The sequence below is a fragment of the Cucurbita pepo genome, chromosome 10, assembly GCF_057944985.1.
Source record: "Cucurbita pepo subsp. pepo isolate OVF chromosome 10, ASM5794498v1, whole genome shotgun sequence".
NCBI lineage: Eukaryota > Viridiplantae > Streptophyta > Magnoliopsida > Cucurbitales > Cucurbitaceae > Cucurbita > Cucurbita pepo.
The window spans coordinates 11861844-11881776 of NC_141807.1; the positions used below are offsets into that span (position 1 = coordinate 11861844).

Here is a 19933-nt window from a genome sequence, read left to right on the forward strand (position 1 = left end):
AATCATTAGAAATGAAAATTCATCAGTAAAGGTATTTTCGCTGATTCATTGAGATTTTAAAAAGAAATAATGACTAATTTTTTATTGAATAGTCAGGTTATGCAAAAAGAAACAAGTCCGGTGAACGTGGAGATCGAACACGTGACCTTCAAATCTTAAATCTGACGCTCTCCAAACTGAGCTATCCCTGCTAACATTAAAAATAAAAGTTTTTAAGTTTTAAGTAAAGGTATTTCCACTAATTAATTGAAATGTTAGAAAGAAATAATCACTAATTTTTGTTGAATAGTCAATTTATCACCATGGATCGAACACGAGACCTTTAGATTTTCAATCTAACGCTATCTCAAATGAGCTATCCACACTAACATTAAAAATGAAAATTCATCAGTAAAGGTTCGCTCAATTCATTGAAATTTTAAATAGAAATAATCACTAATTTTTAATAAGATATTCAAGTTATCCAACTTGTATAAGGTGCGGTGAACTAGAACACATTAGGTATTTCCGATAATTCATTGAGATTTCAGAAAGGAATAATGACTAATTTTAGATTGAATAGTCAGGTTATGCAACTAGAATCAGGTGCGGGGAACGGGGAGATCAAACACGTGACCTTCAAATCTTCAGTCTGACACTCTCCCAACAGAGTTATCCCTGCTAATATTAAAAATGAAAATTCATAAGTAAAGGTATTTCCGCTAATTCGTTATATTTAAAAAAGAAATAATCACTAATTTTAGATTGAATAAGCAAGTTATGTTTTTAGATTGTATAGTCAGGTAATAAACTTGTATTAGGTGCGTTGAACGTGGATAAAACACGTGTGACCTTCAAATCTTCAGTCTAACAATCTCCCAACTGAGCTACTCTTGCTAACATAAAAAATGAATATTTATCAGTAAAGGTATTGGGTATGCTTCTGGAAATTCAATAAAAGGCAATAGTATTAGACCGAAAAATTCAACTAAGGCATTGGGTACGCAGTTATAGTACGACATTCCACCCATAAACAGATAGTCAAACAGAAATGCTCAAGCAAATATTGGAAGACATGTTGAGGGTATATGTGATGGATTTTGCAGGAAGCTCGGATAAGTACCTACCCCTTATGAAATTCACTTATAATAATACTTGCCAAGCCACCATACAAATGGCCACATACGAGGTTCTCTATGGACGAAGATTTCGATCCCTTATCTTTTGGGAAGAAGGGAGGCAAACGACAACTATTGGGCCAGAGTTGGTGCAAAGTACCAACGCCGCAGTCCAGAAGATTAAAGCTAGGATACAAACCGCACAAAGCCGAGAGAAAAGCTATGCAGACCTAAGGCGCAAGGACATGGAATTGTAGGTAGGGGATCATATATTCCTAAAGGTAGCACCCCATGAGAGGGGTGCTCAGGTAGGGTAAAAAGGGGAAGCTAAGCCCTAGGTTTATCCATCCCTTTGAGATATTAGAAAGGATTGGATCTGTGGCCTATAGAATCGGGCAATGCCCAAACTTGTCTGCAATACATAATATCTTTCATGTATCCATACTACGGAAGTATACCTTAGATCGTTCACACGTACTGGCTCATGAAACTCTCTTCTTGTGAGATTACCTAACGTATAAAAAAGACCCGATTCAAATAATAGACAAGAAAGTCAAATGATTGAGAAACAAGGAAATCTCTCTTGTTAAGGTTCTATGGAAGAATCATAGAGTAAAAGAAGCCACTTGGGAAACAGAAGGCAAATAAGAACCTTGTACCTTGACCTATTTTAGAATAAACACTTTCGATGACTGAAAGTTTTCAAAAGACAGAAGAATTTGCAACACTCAAGATCTCCAATAAGAGACAGTGTATAATCCCTACTAGGTTGTATCTAGAAGTAAAGAACAAGTAAAATTGAAAAAACATTGAGAAAATGGTACTTTTTCTAATTTGTATAAACTTCCCGAATCATTAAATTTTTTATAGAATAAGAATTACAAGTTTCTTAAAAAAGGAAGGCTTCGATCGGAGAAGACTTTTCTGGCAGAAGATTCAGAAAAATCAAGAATGAAATTATAGAAATTCTAGACGTTTCAATGGTAGTGGAAAATCCGTCTATAAATTATGAATAAGGGTAGACTATTAGGGGCAAGAAACAAGCTTAATCGAGTACCCAATCGAGAGATACGAGTTTTTTGTTTTGGGGTATCGTGTTCATGGGTTTACCTAGAATTTGAGAACTATAGTCCACTATTCATTGCCAAACTTGTTCCTGCACCTTCTAAATAAGTTTACCCATAGGTTTGGTGAAGGAAAGAGGTCCTCAAAGTGCTAGTAGATTTTCACACGAATTAGTCCACATTAGGTTACCCTCTAATGTTTTCCTAATCTAAAACCTCAACTCCTAAAGCCTAACCCATGACATTATGTATAAACCTAGGTTTATCAATAATCCATGTACCAAGTACCTAGAACTATGTGAATAACATGCTAAATAAGTTGCTAGGATCCATACCCATAAGTAACCATTATCTGCATTACGATGTGTACTAAAAGGCCCCTATTCCTCTTTAGGTAGGATGTCCTGCAATATGTATCATGAGCTGGATGTTATGATAGGCCTACCTTTCCCATCAGCTAAACGAGATGTCCTGCACCACGATTTACCAGTAGGATTACATGATTATGACGACACCACTCATGTGCTCATGGGGAGAAAATTGAAGATTATTATAGCGGAAGGTTTTCAGGATCAGTATATGATACATGACACGATGACCTCTAAGTTCTAAGATCCTGAAAACATAACAAGAAGTAATATCCTAGCTTAAGGTCGCGATTAAGAACCTACGAGTAAGCTATTTACTAAGTTTTACTCACTCCATGTTTATCATTTTTTTTCATGTAACTAAGAGTTGGTCATGGATGAGAGTGGACTTTGGAGTGTCGGCCATGGACTAACCTCTATTTTTAATCTAGTATTTTTTGTTCTTCTCTAGATTCAAAATAAGCAAAAAAAATGATAAAAAAGCGATGAGGAATTTGTAGAAAAATTATGGATTTTTCGAGAAAAATAATAATAAAATATTTGAAAAGTGGCAAATTACCAAAATACCCCTAGAAGAATGGATAATTACAGAAATGCCACTCTAATTAGAATCAGAGCATCTACCGTGACCATCCGAGCAAAATCCTTCGAACACAAATTTCAACCATCGGATCTCCTCCAAAATTTGATATGATCTACAACGAACATGCACGGATCATCACATCCAACGATTAGTATTCAAAGCCAAGGTCGGTAAGGCTATGATCGGAGTTGATATCTCCAAAAAATTATCCAGAAAGTTTGATCTCTAAATAACGAAGATTTTGGAGCTCTCAATGTCTGTTTAAACTCCTCCTATAAAGTCTGAAGTAGGAGCAACAATACGGAATAAGAATCGAGAAAGGTCGATCCCCCAATCGAAGGCAATAAGCGTTTAGATTGTGGGTCTCCTACTCTCAGATTTCTTCCAAATTCGAGAGAAATCCTCCACCATTTCTCTTCAAACTTCTAAATAACAAAGAATCTGGAGCTCTCAATGTCGGTTTAAGCTCCTCCTATAAAGTCTGAAATAGGAGCAACAATACGGAATAAGAATCGAGAAAGGTCGATCCCCCAATCGAAGGCAATAAGCGTTTAGATTGTGGGTTCCTACTCTCAGATTTCTTCCAAATTCGAGAGCAATCCTCCACCATTTCTCTTCAAACTTCTAAATAACGAAGAATCTGGAGCTCTCAATGTCGGTTTAAGCTCCTCCTATAAAGTCTGAAGTAGGAGAAACAATATGGAATAAGAATCGAGAAAGGTCGATCCCCCAATCGAGGGCAATAAGCGTTTAGATTATGGGTCTCCTACTTTCAGATTTCTTCCAAATTTGAGAGCAATCCTCCACCATTTCTCTTCAAACTTATTCCTACCGTTTCTCAACAAGATTACCCACAAGTTGTATTAAGGAATATAGTGCTCAAAGAGCCTAGAAACCATTCCCCCAATTCAATCAACCATTGAAGAACTTCAAGAAAAACTTGAAAATCCAATTCGAGGATACATGATGATTCGTCGAGCAAGAATGATTCCAATCAATTTCTACACCTCCAAGGAATGCTTCCATAGAAGACCACAAAGAAAAGTAACCTCGAGAGCGTGTCGAATTGAAGGAAATAGGTTTCGAAATTAAATTGGGGATAAGAGTCGAATTCCTATCTACGATCTCTTTTCCTTCAAATTAAGGATCCTCTAGCTTCAGAGGAAGAAGTTGAGTAAACTTGATGAAGAAATCGAGAAAGGAAACATCGTAAAACAAGCTACCCAAATCATCTACCGAGAACGATTTTTGAAAATTAACGTCTCAAATTCAAAGACGTTCCTCCAAACCAATTCCTTTAGCCTGAAGAAAGGATATGGAAGAGGTTCGATGAAGAAATAGGGCCTTGAAACCCCTAGAATCGGCTACCCAATAAGAAATCCTTTGGTTTATCTCAAGCGATAAATCAGATTTTGGATGAACTTTGGAAGCGAATATCTTAGGCTACGATCCACGAGAAGGTATCAAATCAATCACTAGCCCTTCCTTGTAATACCCATTTTAAGTTTCACGAAGAAATCGAGGAGAGAAACGCTGTAAATGTGGCTTTACAGGCCGAGTTTCAGATGGCGGCGACGCGAAAAATGCTCATCTTCTTCCTGTTCAGAGGAAGAAAACGATGATATGGCCAGTTCAACTGAACTGTCCAAGTCAACTCAAAATTTGACCTTTTCTCGGGTTTTCTCAATTTTAACCCCATTCCAGACCGATTCTAATAGAAAATCTCATGGTTTCAGAAACTATACACAATAAGGAGTACGTGGAAGGAAATTTTGAAGTAATTTAGATACTGGAATCTCAAGAATGGACGTCCCAAACGTCGACGACGAGGCAAGTAGCCACCTTGAACTTTTTGTTAAGAAATACTTGTAGAAATCGCTTGGATTTTCATATGAACCCTAAACCAAGTATGAATTAAGGATATATGAAAGAAAAACCCAAAGAACCGTGAGTTAAGACCCTGAACCGATCAAATAGCTCGAGATTTAAGTAACGTTAAAATAACCCACTATATGAGCTCCGCTGCCTATCAAATTTTAATACTGAGCATATTATAGTATGTTGAGGTCAAATATGAAATTCTGGTGGTCATTGGATAAGGATAAGTACGATCCATATGACCTTTGCCATGAAGCACGATGTTTATAAGTTTTGTAGTCAATGTTGCCAATGTTTGCTGCACACAAAAAAAGATAGGGATGTTAAATTTTTAAGTCACTTTTGGAATATTAAGTCATACATTGGGTAACAAAATATTAGGAGCATTGCCTAGGGCTATTATTTATAAGAATATTAAGTCATAAATTGGGTAACAAATTATTGTTTTTAACTACATGTCATCTTAAGATTAACGAGCAAACTAAGGTGGTTAATAGAACGTTAGGAGCATTGCTTAGGGCTATTAACAACAACTCTTTAATAAACTAAAATCATACCGTCAACATACTTAAACTATATAAAACTCTCTCGCCTCCCCTATTAAGTTTAGCTCTCCATACAAACTGAATTAAACAGAGGAATCCGCATCTTCATCATGTAAAATTGATGGAATAAGGAAAGAGAATAAGGAAATAGAGAGTTATCCCGGTTTGTTGCCGTTCGTCAATGGAAGTTCCCTTCTCTTGAGCTCTCACGTCCACCTCTTTGACCTAATCAATCCTTGTTGGTCTCCTTTTCTTTCTGTTGTCAACAGCTGCTCGATTAATGTTTTATTCTTCTTCTCTGGTTTCACAGCAGAGGCTGCTGCTGTGTAATTCGATTTTCTCCCCAAAATGTGGCTCCTCTCCTCTTGGTCTTCCTTTTCCTTTTATATTGAGCATGGATTCCCCTTTAGGGCTGAAAAGGAATAAATAGTCCACATAGGATGTTTCTCATTGGGTAGTCAATGACCCACTTGGACTGGTGATGTGGATTTAAACTTTTCATGTCATCCCCATTTGTTTCCAAATTTGCTACTCCCACATGGTTTAGCATAAATGTCTGAAATTTTACCATATAACTCAACTAAATATACAATTAAGATCGATTTATGCCAAATCATATTTTTTTTTCATGTTAGACCGCAATAAACGATTTCATGCTCACTAAGTAGTAGAATAAATGGGTAATAAATGAGAAAATTGTGAATAAGGGTGCAATATTAACTATAAAAAGACTTGATATAACTCTACTTTAGAGAGTTATCAATATTATAATGGCTACTACCTAAATTATAACCTATAGTTGATAATTGATGTCCAATTAGCCAACCCTAAATTTGTAATCATTGTGGAGTGATTGAAATTACAATGGAAGTAGTTTAAACTCCTAGTAAATGAAGTTGGTCTCTTCTAATAAAACACGAATTTCTCTTTAATATCATTAATACAATTATGCTTCATCTTCAACCTACTAAACATGAAACTAAAACTGCGTTCAATTTAACTCAATTTTATTGTCATCTTGAATGACGTGTAGGATATATTCGTGATTTACCTCGATATTTCATATTAGTTAAGCTTTTTGCAAAATCACAATTAGACAACAACAAAGATGAACTTGGGTCTATTTATTATTTTAAAGAAAATTTCTTTCTCCATCTTATTCCTAGTAACTTTGCAACTAAATTCATATTATGCGAAGAAACAAATTTTTTACTCCCAAGAAGTAAAATATACAACTTTAACTAAAATTTCATCTAAACAAATTTTATTGTCATACAACATAGATGACAGTTATAGCCTTCAAACAAAAACTAGAATAGTTGTGGTGAACGGGATAGAAACTCTAGTGGTCATCCATAATATACAACCACTACCTAAATTATGACCTAAAAATTTGAAAACATAAGTTGTAGTTGAAAATTACATAAAACAATCCCCTAAATCAAAGAACTCTATCCAATTAGTAAATCCTAAAGATAGTAGCTAACATAGAGTAATTGAAGCTCCACATGAAGTAATTTAAAGTTCCCGTTACTTAACTAAAGTTTATCTCGTCTTTAATGAAGCATGAGTTGTACTTAAGTTCATGAAATGTTTATAGACTCCAACTCTTAGTACTATTAATGCAATTATATTTCATATGAGTTTGTCATAAATCAAACTATGGTACATTCAATACAACTTCATTTTCTTGTCATACGAAACAAAATAGAAGAATTAAATCAAACAAACTGATGAACTAAGTCGAATAAATCCAACCCAACCCAAACTGATTAGTTTGATTCATTTGTTGGGTTGTAGTTTATTTGATAACACTTGCATATTAGAACAATTCAATATTACAAGCCTTACTTACAAGTAAAATACTAGACCATAACTTTCTGTTTTATAGTCCAACAACCCCTCAAGAAAATAGATTTCAAACTTGAGAGAAAAAAATATATTGAATAGGAGTTAAAAATGTTGCATTTATTTTAGAAAGGGCATTTGGTCTAGTGGTATGATTCTTGCTTAGGGTGCGAGAGGTCTTGAGTACAATTCTCATTATTTAATGATAATTCTCTTTTTTATATCATTTACTTGTGTACTCCACGATATATGTCTCAACCTAGTGTATTATCATTTAATGATAATGCTCTTTTAATATCATTTACTTGTGTACTCCACGATATATGTCTCAACCTAGTGTATTATCATTTAATGATAATGCTCTTTTAATATCATTTACTTGTGTACTCCACGATATATGTCTCAAACTAGTATATTATCATGTAATGATAATGCTCTTAATATCATTTACTTGTGTAATATATGTCTCAAATGGAACTATCAAACTAAAACTTAAGGCACAAATGTCTCTGATGTGAAGGGCGCACCAATTCAACGAGATTTAAGTAACCATGAATAAGACACATGATACAGCTTGTAAACAAAATGATGTCCATGACTCTTGTTATTTTCTTCCACTACAAACCTTCTAGCCTCTTGCACTTTTTTGTCATTGACATCCTTAATTGAAATTAGAATTGAAGGAAACGCTTCTCCACAACTCATTCTGGAACACTTTTGATAGATAGTTTCAACAGATTTACTTTGCCGAGGAATACTTTAAAATTCGATATTTATAGTTGAACGCTACTTAAATTGATGAAGTGAAATTTTACAACAGATGTTAATAAATCGTTTGTCTATTAGAAGAGAGCTTGGAATTAAATTCTTTATAGTTGGGATAAGGGATGTTTTAGTCAAATTAAGTATACTTTTTAGTTTTAAAATAAATTAATTTTTTAGTTTAAAATAAATTGATTTTTTAGTTTTAATTTTATTCCTAATAAATAAATTTTGATGTGGGGTTATGTATTTTAATAAAATTAATATTAACTTAATCAACAAAAATTTGTATTTTTTTTTAAATTATAAGCTAAATTAATAAAAATACCATTGAACTTTGCACTTTATCTTAAAAAAATACTCAAAATTTTTTTAGAAGTTTCAATAATACACTTAATCTTTAAAAAAAAAAATCTATAGAAACTATTAATTTGTTTTTTAAAAAAAAATACAGTTGAATTTTCAAAAAAAAAAAAAAAAAAAAAAGCTTCAAAACTAATCGTTAAATTTCAAAAGTGTTTAAAAAAAAGATAGATGGGGAGAAAATTGTGTTCATGGGGAGAAAATTGAAGGTTATTTTAGGAGAAGGTTTTCAAGATCAGTATAAGATCCTGAAAACATAACAATAAGTAATATCCTAGCTTAAGGTCGAACCTACTAGTAGGCTACTTACTAAGTTTTACTCACTCCAATGTTTATCATTTTTTTTCAAGTAACTAAGAGTTGGTCGTGGATGAGAGTGGACTTTGGAGTGTGGGCCTTGGACTAACCTCTCTTTTTAATCTAGTATTTTTTGTTCTTCTTTTGAGTCTACTTCTTATTTTGTGTTTGTAACGAGTATGTATATGTAACACCCCAAAAATGAAGGAAATTAGCTCCCATAAGAATAAGCCACTCATGAAAGACCGAAAGGATAAAAAGGAAAAAAATTAAAAGGATTAAGCAAGAACAAAGGACTTAGTCAAGTCACTCGTGTACCCTAACAAGTGATTTCAAGGAGTTAAAAGGCCTTTTGAAAAGGATTGGAAAGGAAAAAGTAAATCAAAAGGGCAAAAAAGTCATTTTATCAATTATAAAAAATCTTTCCGGATTTGTAATTCCTTATCTAGAAGGAATCTCAAGATTAAGAAAAAAAAAAGGGAAAAATGATAAAAAAAAAAAGCGATGAGAATTTTGTAGAAAAATTTTGGATTTTTCAAGAAAAATAATAATAAAATATTCGGAAATTGGCAAATTACCAAAATACCCCTAGAAGAATGGATAATTACAGAAATGCCACTCTAATTAGAATCAGAGCATCTACCATGACCATCTGAACAAAATCTTTCGAACTCAAATCTCAACCGTCGGATCTCCTCCAAAATTTGATATGATCTAGAACGAACACGCACGGATCATCACATCCAACGACTAGTATGCAAAGCCAAGGTCGATAAGGCCATGATCGGAGTTGATATCACCAAAATATTATCCAGAAAGATCGATCTCTAAATAACGAAGATTCTGGAGCTCTCAATGTCGGTTTAAGCTCCTCCTATAAAGTCAGAAGTAGGAGCAACAATACGGAATAAGAATCAAGAAAGGTCGATCCCCCAATTGAAGGCAATAAACGTTTAGATTGTGTTTCTCCTACTCTCAGATTTCTTCCAAATTCGAGAGAAATCCTCCACCATTTCTCTTCAAACTTCTAAATAACGAAGAATTTGGAGCTCTCAATGTCGGTTTAAGCTCCTCCTATAAAGTCTAAAGTAGGAGCAACAATATGGAATAAGAATCGAGAAAGGTCGATCCCCCAATCGAAGGCAATAAGCGTTTAAATTATGGGTCTCCTACTTTCAGATTTCTTCTAAATTCGAGAGCAATCCTCCACCATTTCTCTTCAAACTTATTCCTACTGTTTCTCAACAAGATTACCCACAAGTTCTATGAAAGAATAGAGTGCTGAAAGTGCCTAGAAACAATTCCCCCAATTCAATCCGCCATTGAAGAACTTCAAGAAAAACTTGAAAATCCAACCTGAGGATAAATGATGATTCGTCGAGCAAGAATGATTCCAATCAGTTTCTGTACCTCCAAGGAATGCTTCCATAGAAGACCACGAAGAAAAATAACCTCGAGAGCGTGCCAAATTGAAGGAAATAGGTTTCAAAATTAAATTGGGGATAAGAGTCAAAATTCCTATCTACGATCTCTTTTCCTTCAAATTAAGGATTCCTCTAGCTTCAGAGGAAAAAGTTGAGTAAACTTGATGAATGAATCCAGAGCTGAAACGTCGTAGAATAAGCTACCCACGAGATCAAAAATCTGGCGTTTCGAGTGAGTTGCATACCGAGAACAATTTCTGGAAATTAAGGCCCTACACTCAAAGACGTTCCTCCAAACCAATTACTTTAGCCTGAAGATAGGATATGGAAGAGGTTCAATGAAGAAATAGGGCCTTGACAGCCCTAGAAGTTATCAAATAAATCCCAAGCCCTTTCTTGTAACATCCATCTTTAAGTTTCACGAAGAAATCGAGGAATGAAACACTGTAAATGTGGCTGTACACGCCGAGTTTCAGATGGCGGCGATGCCAAAAATGTGCATCTTCTTCCTGTTCAGAGGAAGAAAACGATGATACGGCCAGTTCAACTGAACTGTCCAAGTCAACTCAAAAGTTGACCTTTTCTCGAGTTTTTTCAGTAGATCTTATTTTATGAAATGTTGTATGAATCCTTTTCCTGAGAAGGTTATATAAGGTAATGAAGTTTGGGAGTTATTGGAAAACTTTAGTGAGCGATCCATATGACTTCCCTAAAATAATAGATTCCCCAGATGTACCCTTGGTCTCCTTTTCCTGAGAAGGTTATATAAGGTAATGAAGTTTGGGAGTTATTGGAAAACTTTAGTGAGCGAGAAGGTTATATAAGGTAATGAAGTTTGGGAGTTATTGGAAAACTTTGGTGAGCGATCCATATGACTTCCCTAAAATAATAGATTCTCCAGATGTACCCTTGGTCTCTAATAGATACTACGTGTTGGGCTAAGGTAATGAAGTTTGGGAGTTATTGGAAAACTTTAGTGAGCGAGAAGGTTATATAAGGTAATGAAGTTTGGGAGTTATTGGAAAACTTTAGTGAGCGATCCATATGACTTCCCTAAAATAATAGATTCTCCAGATGTACCCTTGGTCTCTAATAGATACTACGTGACGTTATGCATAGAGGGTATATGTACCAATGAGCTGCACTACGATTATGACAACGCCACCTATGCACTCATGGGAAGTGGTAACAACGTTTTGTTTTAAAATGGGAAGTGGTAACAACGTTTTGTTTTAAAATGGGAAGTGGTAACAACGTTTTGTTTTAAAATGGGAAGTGGTAACAACGTTTTGTTTTAAAATGTCTTGTGTTGTCGTTCCTTATTCTGTGTTTTCACATCAAGGTCATTTCATAAAGGTCCTACCGGGAGTTGAACCCAGGTCGTTGGATTCAAAGTCCAAAGTGCTAACCACTACACCATAGAACCCCTTGTAAAAATTTATTTTGGAATGGTTTTCCTTTTTTATGCCGATTCCACAAGAAGGGAGATCCTATCATGAGTCAAACTCAAGTTATTGGATTCAAAGTTCTAGAGCTGTTTTATCTAACTCGTTGTGATCTTGAGCACCTTTAGAGTGGTTCCAGAAGTAACCCTCCGGTGCTGATTGAAGCTCTTGGAGAACATGTAATTTTATATATTTCTTATTGTTGTATATTACAAACAAATTGAAATAATACTTTACATCCCCGTCTTTCTTTCTTCCGTTCAAAACTTTACATGAAAACTATATTATTTCAATATTCACTCGAGAAACAAGGGGTAAAAACTATATTATTTCAAACCCTCCATTATTGCTTCTACTTTGTGTGAAAATGCTTCCACTAAATCATGTTACTAACTAGTTGGTTTGGTTTGGTTCAATTCTTGAGTCCACTAGATTGAATTGACGTAGCTCAATTAAACTCTTGATAATATAAAAATCATAAGTTTCTTAAATTAAGTTAACTTAAAAGTTTAACCCCTAATCTTTTTTAGAATGTTTAGCTTTGTGTCTAGTTGATCTCTAAATGCTTAGAAGTATCTAATAAGACTTCTATTTAAGGAACTTTTCACTATAAAAGATGTAAGACTTCATGTTTATTATTAAGGAATTTCAAATGAGTGATTTGATATATCACAGAGGATAAAGTATTTATTTGTTTCAAATATCTTACGTTGACCATTCTTTTTTGTCAAGTATTTTGAATATTATCATTGTGAATTACTAATGGTAAGGTAAAGATGACATCAAAATTAATACTTTAATTTCATCTTCAAAATTTATTTCCACTTAACTCAGTTGACTAATAATCATAATAGTCGCACAAATATTTACAACCTTAAAAGGTAAAATTATAAGGAGTACAAGAAAAAAGTGTTTAAAATAGCTTCAAAATATAGAAAAAAAATAGTAGGAATTGGTCAAAGTCAACATCCATTGATCACTTATGGCACAGCACAACAGAGATGAGGGTAACATTTTTTTATTTCTCTACTATATTAGGCCCTTTGGTTTATTGGCTTTACAAGATGGAGACCTGAAGTTTTCTATGTTCGAAATAAATTTGGTTGATTGTTTTCAGGTTAGCATTGGTACCATCAAAACTTATTTATTTCTTTGAAATGTTTGAGTTTACAATTTACATGCTTTCATTTTTTCTACTTTGTCTGCTTGCATTTAGAAATGAAGCAAAATTAGTCTGAGGGTTTTAGGCAGATTGTTATAATTCTAATTTTTAACTAAAAAAAAAAATAGTCTCGTTGTCACGCTTAAAACTACTCTATAGGTATAATCGACCTATTATCCTTCCACCAATAAGAGCAAAAGGCAACGTTACTATGTGAAACTAGTTTCATGTCATTTATTCAACACTAAGGGTGTTAGCATGCATTTGGAAATGAACCCATATTTAAAAAATTTATATAAAATAGAAAAGAATTGTTATCTCAAAGAATGAGAAAACCAGTTGGTTCCTTCACCCAAGACCCATGGCCCGACTCCCAACATGGAAGGGATAATCTAGAGAATCATTCCAAGAACCCTAACGGATGACAAGTTAAAAGAGGTTGAAAACAAAGTAAAATGAAAGGGCCCAACCAAATTCGAACAGGTAACCTCTTGATCTGCAGTCAAATGCTTTACCACTGAGCTATGCACCCATTTTGCATGATTTCAACCTGAGTGACCCCTTCTACAGAGTGTCAGTCTAAAAGTGTAAAAAGTGTCTCTCCAAAATGAAAGGGCCCAACCAAGTTCAAACGGGTGACCTCTTGATCTGCAGTCAAATGCTTTACCACTGAGCTATGGACCCATTTTGCATGATTTCAACCTGAGTGACCCTTTCTACAGAGTGTCAGTCTAAAAGTGTAAAAAGTGTCTCTCCAAAATAAAAGGGCCCAACCAAGTTAAACGGGTGACCGGTCAAATTCTCTACCACTGAGCCATGGATCCATTTTGTAGGATTTTAACTTTAGTGACCCCTTAGACATAGTGTCGGTCCAAAAAGTGTAACAAATTTCTATCCAAGATAGAAGGGCCTGTTAGGATCGCACAACAACGCACACGCTCGATCTAGATGAACACAAAGAACAGGATAGAGAAAAGTGCAAGGAGAACTCTGGCTAAAAGGATTTTTCTATTGATGACTTCACGTATGTACAGTAAGAGAGAATTACATAGAATAGAAAGTACTCTTCAAAGCTCTAGCGGACGGGATATATATATATAGTTCAGTTTACTATATATAGGTTTACCAGATATAACCATCTACTATATATAGCCATTTACTATATATAGCTTTACCTGATTTAACCATCTACTATATATAGCTATTTACCATATATAGGTTTACCGGATATAGTTTTACCAAATATATAGCTGTACCAGATATAGCTTTACCAAATATAGCTTTACCGGATATAACCGTTGACCAAGCTATAAATAAGTCGCAGGCTCCATAACTTAACAATTCTCCCAGTTGTAGACTGATCTAGTCAACCAAGAATTTCATTCTCAAACGACCATGGGCATCTTCATGGTCTTCATGGCGCCATATCAATTGAGGCTTTGCACAATCTCAATATTCCAACATCAACACATTTTGTCAACATGTTTGCTGGATTCTTTGCACCCTCTATCTTCTCCAAACACATCACCATCTTTCACTAACCTGCAAGTGAAATAGTATCGTCTTATGTGTTTTCTCTTTAAATGATAGACCGGGTTCCTTCGCCAACTGTATGACACTCTAACTATTTCTGTTAAGAATCTTCGTGCTGCTTCTTGCCCATTCTTCCAGATAGTCAGTCATCCATATCGTCTTCTTTCCAGCTTCAACTATTGCCACGTACTCAATCTCAGTACAACGCATTTTTGAAGCCTAGACGTCCCATCATCCATGGCTTGCTTCTACTTGGTTGTATCCTCCAACTGTAGGGTCTCATCAAAGGGTTGTGGTTCCCTTTCATCAGCAACAGATAGTGTAATGAAGGTACATACATATCTGGTACTCTGATAGTACAGGATGATATTCTCAACACTAGTTCAGGTGTCAGTTGCTCCACTGCTGATTCCTCTGCAACAACCTCAGGAGTTTGTTGAGTATCTGCTACAAGATCACTTGGTGATTTTCTCCGCAACTCAACCTCAACTCCCACTTGCTTTGTTGTCTTGGAACCTTGCTCCACATCTGATTCCTCAGCAGTAGTCTCAGGAGTTTCTTGAGTATCTGCTACAACATCACTAGGTGAGTTTCCCTGCAACTCAAGCTCAACTCTCACTTGCTTCGTGGTCTTGGAACCTTGCTCCACATCTGGTTCCATTTCCAATCGCACTTTCTTCAATTCTCTGGCGGTCCTTGTAAAGCTAACTCGTTTCTGCTTGCTCATAACGTAGTTCTCACAACGACCCACATCAACAGATTTCAGACCTTCTAAAACTTCTTTCGCAGCCAGCCTCTTCATTCCTTTCGCGCTCATAGGTTCAAGTCTATTATGCTGTAGACTTGAATTTGAAGCACTCTCAGCAACAGCAGCTGTGTTCATACACCCTACAGTGGTGTATAAGGTTCTAGATTATGAGCCACGTGCTACCACTGTAGCACCCTTCATAATCTTCCACGAACTCTTCCCTAACTTTATTGCATAACCTGTGCTGTCCAACTGACCAATAGAGATCATGTTCCTTAGAGACCAGGAATATATTTGACATCCTTTAATGTCCACTCATTTCCTGCCGGAGTTTTTAAGTCGAAAGTGCTAACCACTACACCATAGTACTACTTGTTAAACTTTATTTTGGCAGCGATTTTGATAAGCGCCAACAACGCTGGATTTTGCAAAGCCAGAGGTCGTAGTATCCTTAGATACTTTCACAAGGTGTTTTCAACTTCTTTTATAGGTAATTGAACTTTTGAGTCCATGTAAATGATTGGTAGGATTAGTATCCGTTTAAGAAGACAGAGGAGAGAAGAGAGACTTTGTTAGAAATTCTCCCATAGGTAATCCCCCAGGTGTTTTCAACTTCTTTTATAGGTAGAATTTTAAAATCAAACCACAACAAAATTTACTTCTATCTAGCAAAATTATTTTTTTGTTTGAAACAAGATTATTCCCTTCTTTTTCTAAAACTAAATTTGAATCTCGAGTAGATTTTAATACTTTTGTTAATTAAATTTTCTTTAAAATTTTTGTACACGGAGTACAATGGAAATAATACTTTTTATTATTATTATTATTATTTTTACTATTTTGTAATTTGTATGGTATTATTGGAGGCTTTTGAATGAAATATGATAATTGATTCTCTGTCCTCTTTGACAATTATAGATACCTCCATATCCGATATTTGATGCGTCACGTTTCATTATGAGATCTGCTCTTGGGTCAATAAGACTCAAGCAGAGAGTTTATTTGACTAATGAATTGATTTTTTTGGGTTGTAGAGATATCCCTTACAAATCAAGACTTTGTATTATTTTGAAGATACTCATCAAGACATTTGTAAATGTGCCTGATATCTTGAAGGATATAAGACACGTAATTGAGAGAACCTAAAATTTTTTTGAAGTTTGCTTTTCTAGGATACGTCATCACCAAAATTTTTTTTTAAAATCCAAGAAAACGTATCTGAGTTTGATATTATTTGATTTTGGGTATGGACACAACTAGCTGATTTCTTTTGATTACATTAATGAATGTATGTAGATGTTTAAAGTGTTGATCTTAATGGTTTTAGAAAATATCAACACATCATCGATATAAACTATCGATATTTTTTGAAAGGAGTGAAAATATCATTCATAATCTTCTGAAATTCGGATGGAGCATTATTTAGCTTAAATGGCATGACGTTCCTCTCATATTTTCTAAATTGGACATTAAATACTATTTTATATTTGTCCTCTTAGGAAACTAGAATTTTCCAAAATCCCAATTTCATGTCCAATTTTATAAAAACATTTGACTCTAAATTCTTTTTATCAAATCATTTTTGTTTTGGATGGGATATCTTACTTATTCTAAAACCTTATTCAAAGGTTTGTAATTAATTACCAGTATCAGAATTCTAGTTTCTTTTCACCATGTTGTTAACCTAAAATGCCAGACATGACCACATGCTCTTTGAAGACCTTATCAGCTTCCTCTGCAAAATATCACCTAAAATGTCACAATATTTAGTGTTCGATGCTTTTTGACTTAACCCTAGGGTTCTATTTAAAGTGAACTTGTGATAATTTTTTGTCAAATTATATATTTGAATACCTAATACATTAAGATATAATATCTTATTTCAATAATATTAAAATGTCGTAGAATATCATAATATATGTTTAATTAATATGAATCTCATTCAAATTTCAAATATATATTCTTATTTAATGTTTATGATACACATCAATTATTTTAATATTTAACATATCAAATACGTTAATATGTTTTGATATTATACTTCAAGACTATAGGAACTTGCTCAGAGGACCTGAGAGTTACATTGGCCTACAATGCATCTCATGGACGATGTAAAATTATGGTGGCGCTTGAAGGTGAATTGTATAAAAAATGGAATTGAAGCAATCGACGCTCCCCTGTATGGGTTTCCAATAAAAAACCTAATGTTTGATGTTGACTCTTTTGAACAAAGAGCCACATGATCAAACAACAAGAAACGTGACGGTATCTCTGAGAACTCTATCACACACATAAAAAAAAACGTGTTGAAGAGTTAGACATTACACAAAAGATCTGGCTTTCATCGAGGAGACCCGAGTTCGATTCTTGAAAATGAAATTTTATTTTTTTATTTCGTTTATTTTATAGTTTCATCTTTTGTCACCAATTATATTTAAACTTTACCTAGGTTTGAGAAGCACTATAATGGATGAGTTCAATAGTATCTTAAATTCAAAAGACTTTTATGCACTTGGTTATAGTCAAGTTCAATAGTATCTTAGATTAAAAAGACTTTTATGAACTTTGAACCTTTAATAGTGTTATGTCATAGATATTTGGTTCAATTTCAACAAGTGAGGTTGAGGTTATTCAAATGGTTAATGTGATAATCCGGTCATTTTCAAGGTCTCTTTTGTTGAACACCATCATGGCTGAGATGACTGAGATGAGCACTAGGGTGAGTTTGACAAGGAGGGTCGTAGAGAACCACACCCCAAGCCAAGCTCATGTTGTGCTTAACAAACTGAAAATCCAAAAACACAAACCCTTAAATGGGAACAAGGATGCTAAGTTATTAAAAAGCTTTATTTTTGACGTAGAACAATACTTGAAGGTTACAGGAACTTGCTCATAGAACCTAAGAGTTACGTTGGCCACAATGCATCTCATGGACGGTGGCGCTCGAAGGTGGATGATATAAAAAATGGGTCATGCACCATAAACTCATGGGAAGACCATTGATGGAATCGATGCAATCGACGCTCCCCTTGATGGGTTGCCAATTAAAGACTTGACGTTTGATGTTGACTCTTTTGAAGAAAAAGCCACACGATCGAACACCTCGAAATGTCGCGGTAGCTCTAAGAACTCTATCATACGACCTGAGAGTTGAGGGCTACAGGAACTTTCTCATACGACCTGAGAGTTACGTTAGCCGCAATGCATCTCATGGACGATGCAAAACTATGGTAGTTCTCGAAGGTGAATGGTATAAAAAATGGGTCATGAACCATAAACTCATGGGAAGATCGTTGATGGAATCGATGCAATCGACACTCCCCTGGATGTGTTGCCAATCAAAGACCTAACATTTTTTTATTGACTCTTTTGAAGAAAGAGCCACACAATCGAACAGCTTGAAACGTCGCGGTAGCCCTGAGAACTCTAACACACACAGGGAAAGACGTGTCGAAGAGTTAGACATTAAGCAAAAGATCATGCTAAAACTCTTCAGCGATCTGACAAAAGACTTCAGGACATCTACACTAAAAATCCATTGTTGTCTAGCGGTAAGGATATTTGGCTTTCACCCAGGAGACTCGGGTTCAATTCTTGACAATGGAATATTATTTTCTTATTTCATTTTATTTTACAGTTTCTATCTTAGACTAAAAAGACTTTTATGAACTTCGTACCTTTGTTAGAGTTATGTTATACATATTTTGTTCAATTTCAAATGGTTAATGCGATAATCCAGTCATTTTCGAGGTCTCTCTTGTTTTGAACGACATCATGGTTGAGATGAGTAGGTAATTCAAATGGTTAATGCGATAATCCAGTCATTTTCGAGGTCTCTCTTGTTGAACGACGTCATGGTTGAGATGAGCAGGTGATTCAAATGGTTAATGCGATAATCCAGTCGTTTTCGAGGTCTCTCTTGTTGAACGACATCATGGTTGATGAGCACCCGAGTGAGTTTGACAAGTTGGGCTGTAGAGAACCACACCTCAAGCCAAGTTCATGTGGGCTTAACAAACTTAAAATCCAAGAACACAACCCCTTAAATGAAAACCGGGATGCTAAGGAATTATAAATGAAAACCGGGATGCTAAGGAATTAAAAAGCTTTATTTTTGACGTAGAACAATACTTGAAGGTTACTTGAAATTGCTCATAGGACCTAAGAGTTATGTTGGTCGCAATGCATCTCATGGACGATGCAAAACTATGGTGGCGCTCGAAGGTGAATGGTATAAAAAATGGGTCATGCACCATAAACTCATGGGAAGACTGTTGATGGAATCGATGCAATCGACGCTCGTTCTTATACAAAATTTGGATCAACCAAGAGATAAAGCTAGAATTAGATTATGGAACCTTTTTCTAAATTGAGTCATTCCACAATCGAACTTGATCAAGGCTTGATTGAATGACTCAGATTCAATGTACCACAAGAATTGCATAAAACTTAGAAATGACAAAGATATGCTCGAATTTCTACACGGGGGATCATCTCAACTTAAGAGATCAATTTCATTGATCACAAATATGCTTTTACATAATAATGTGTGGTTATTTATAGTCTCCCCACAAAAGAAGTTAGTGGCCGTGATTTAATCTCGATCCCTTTAGATCTCCACAGAAGACGAAGTCAATTTGAGCATTACAAACTTTATGAAATTAAAATAAGAAATAAAGTTTTCTAACCACTCATGAAATGATGCTTGCAACTTCATCCGCTACTTCAACCATGCAAATATTTACTTTTGAATCTCCAAATGGTCTTGACTCAAACGACTCAGCTTGTCACACATGAAATGATGGTTGAACCTAGC

The 19933-nt window shown here is 34.9% G+C and overlaps 1 non-coding gene across 1 annotated transcript; it reads right to left on the reverse strand.

Annotated features, from left to right (window-relative positions):
* Positions 1 to 11583: 11583 nt before the first annotated feature.
* Positions 11584 to 11655, reverse strand: TRNAQ-UUG (transfer RNA glutamine (anticodon UUG)). Its single transcript has one exon. It is a non-coding gene; the product is annotated as a tRNA-Gln (tRNA).
* Positions 11656 to 19933: the final 8278 nt, after the last annotated feature.